Source organism: Choloepus didactylus, chromosome 9 (assembly GCF_015220235.1).
Source record: "Choloepus didactylus isolate mChoDid1 chromosome 9, mChoDid1.pri, whole genome shotgun sequence".
Classification (NCBI taxonomy): domain Eukaryota; kingdom Metazoa; phylum Chordata; class Mammalia; order Pilosa; family Megalonychidae; genus Choloepus; species Choloepus didactylus.
Window position 1 is genome coordinate 79,568,690 of NC_051315.1, and position 3,208 is coordinate 79,571,897.

Consider the following 3,208-nt stretch of genomic DNA (forward strand, 5'->3'; position numbering starts at 1 on the left):
TTCCAAATTTTCTTTCAACTCACTGAATTGATTTAGAAGTCTTGTTTGAACATCCTAAATTAGTTGTTTCAACTCCTGTCTCTCATCAGAAGATTTAGTTTGTTCCTTTTACTGGGCCATTTATTCATGCTTCCTAATATAACTCATGATTTTCTGCTAGTGTCTAGCCATCTGATTTTCTTGATTAGTTTACTCTGGAGGTTGTTTTCTCTCTTTTGTCTAGTGTCTTCTTGTTGGTTGGCTTTGTTCTTGAACTGTTTCTTCATATTTGGTTCCACTTATTCTAGACATCTAGAATGGCTTCTCTCTGAACTAATCAGATTTTTCAGCTCTTATTTTTCTGATTCTTGCCCTGCCTATATGATAGTTTTTGAGGTTTCCCTTTTTTGTTTGCAGTTGTTTCACCCCCAGGAAAAGGCTTTCTCTTCTCTCTTCCTCTTCAGGGAATGCTGATCTACTGTTTTCTTGTTTGTTTGTTTGTTTTCCGCCCCTATATGTTTTTTACACTCCTCTCATTACCTTTAGTAACTTTTACCTGGAGGTCCTGGCCTGGGAGTAGAGATCCCGAGATAGGATCGACCCTCCTCATGTTTTCCCTGACAAGACAGGCCCAAGCCTCATGAAGGGGATGTAATCAGCATCAACATTCCCCAGGGATGGGACCCAGCAGCATGCCAGTCTTTCCTGTAAAATGTCTTAATTCTGTTCATTATCTGCCCTGCGTAGCAGATGGTGCTTTTCATCCTGCTGCTCCCCATGAGCCTAAAGAGGTACTGTTCCTTTAATTCTCAGCAGACCCCTGTCTCTGCCAGAGGCATGGTTGAGACAGGCTGAGGTTGCAATTGGGCTTAAACTGTTTCTGTTTTCCAGCTCTTGGGATCTGGATTCTCTAAATAACAGTCACCATCTGTTCCGGTTTGCTAATGCTGCCATTATGAAACATACCAGAAATGGATTGGCTTTTATAAAGAGGGTTTATTTGGTTACAAAGTTACAGTCTTATGGCCATGAAAATGTCCAAAGGCATCAATAGTAGGTGTGCTGGTTTGAATGTATTCTGTCCCCCAGAAAAAGCCATATTCTTTGATGCAGTCTTGTGGGGCAGATGTTTTGGTGCTGATTAGATTTGCATGGAAATGTGCCCCACCCAACTGTAGGTGATAACTCTGATGAGATATTTCCATGGAGGTGTGGCCCCACCCATTCAGGGTGGGCCTTGATCAGTGGAGCCATATAAATGAGCTGATGAACAGAGGGAACTCAGTGCAGCTGTGAGTGACATTTTGAAGAGGAGCTACAGCCAAGAGGGACACTTTGAAGAAAGTGCAGGAGCTGCAGATAAGAAACAGTCTGAAGATGGCCATTGAAAGTAGACTCTTGCTCTGGAGAAGCTGAGAGAGAACAAATATCCCAAGTGCAACTAAGAGTGACATTTTTGAAGAACTGCAGCCTAGAGAGGAACGTCCTGGGAGAAAGCCATTTTGAAACCAGAACTTTGGAGCAGACACCAGCCATGTGCCTTCCCAGCTAACAGAGGTTCTCCGGACACCATTGGCCATCCTCCAGTGAAGGTACCCAATTGCTGTATGGCTGGACACTGTATGGCCTTAAGGCTGCAACTTTGTAACCAAATAAACCCCCTTTTATGAAAGCCAACCCATCTCTGGTGTTTTGCATTCCAGCAGCATTAGCAAACTAGAACAGTAGGGTACCTTCACTGAAGAACACTGATGCATCCAGAAAACCTGTCATCTGGGAAGGCACAGGCATGTGGCTGGCATTTGCTCCAGCATTCTGGTTTCAAAATGGCTTTCTCCCAGGATGTTTCTCTCTAGGTGTCTGGAGGGTGTTCTGTTAGTTTCTCCCAGGCGAACTCTGGACGCAAAACTCTACTTTCCCTGGTCATCTCCAAAATGTCTCTCTTGGCTGCAGCAGTGAGCTCTTTCTGTCTGAGCTCTTACAGGCCTCTGTTGATTTAACTAATACCCATGCTGAATGGGTGGGGCCACACCTCCATGGAAATAATCTAATCAAAGGTATTACCCACAGTTGTGTGGGTCACATCTCCATGGAAACAACCTAATCCAAAGATTCCAACCTAATCAACACATCTGCCTCCACAAGATTGCATTAAAGAACATGGCATTTTGGGGGACATAATACATCCAAACTGGCACATTATCTGTGCTGTGCCTTGCCCCCCCCACCTTTTTTATTCGGGGGTGGAGAGCTGCTTTTCAGCCCCCTGTTCCCTGTAGATTGGAAAAATTGCTGCACTGTCAAGCATCTTCCTCTTCCACCCATTCGGAGTGTGTCTGAGGCAGGCTGAGCTCTGCTTTTTGTAGGCTGAAAGTTTTATTGGTCTGAGACAGGGTGGGCTCAGCTTTTTGTAGGTTGAAACTGCTGCTGATATCCTGGCCTCTAAGGTCTAAATTCTCTGAATGAGAGCTTCCACTTGCACTGAGCACTGCCATCCCCCTTTTCTTGGGGAAGATATGCCCTTTAGGGAACTTTCTCCTCCACTTGACTAGTCTATCAATCCATCCTACTTCCACACTTGCCTGGAGCATAGCTAAAAATGGAGAAGGCCTGTTTCTTTCTTTAATGGGCAGCTTAAAGAATCTGTTACTCTGAGTCAGTCCCCACCCCCTAGAACTCCTGGTTTGCTTCTTGTTTGCATTGTAGATTTAATTTTGTTCAGACCTGGTATTCAGCAGTCTGAATTTGTTGATGAATTTCTGCAATTGGAGTGTGGTCAAGCTACTCTTCCCTTGCTCCTAGTAGATAGCACTGGAGGGAGGCTCCAAGTCAGCCTGCAATGCCAGTAGGGGAGAGGCACCAGCTTTCACAGCATGGAAGAATTTACTTACAGTTCTGTGCTGCGATATATCAGTCTTGGCCTTTCCTGGCTGGTGTTACAATGTGCCTCTGGTCTTTGAAGTCCCCCAGTTGTTCCAGACAGTTCCTGGCTATTTACTAGTGTCCTAGTGGATGAACTAAATCCTACACTTCCCTACACCACCATCCTGACCCTCACCTGCCTCTCTCCACAGGCCTTTGATTTGTCATGGCTGCATCATTTCCTTGGTTTGCTGCTGTTGGACATCAGCCCTCAAACTGACTTTTAAGAGATTAATTTTAGTCTCTCTTTAACTCATGATTTCAAAGAAAAACATTATCTTGAAAGGCTTTTATTCATGGTGGGATA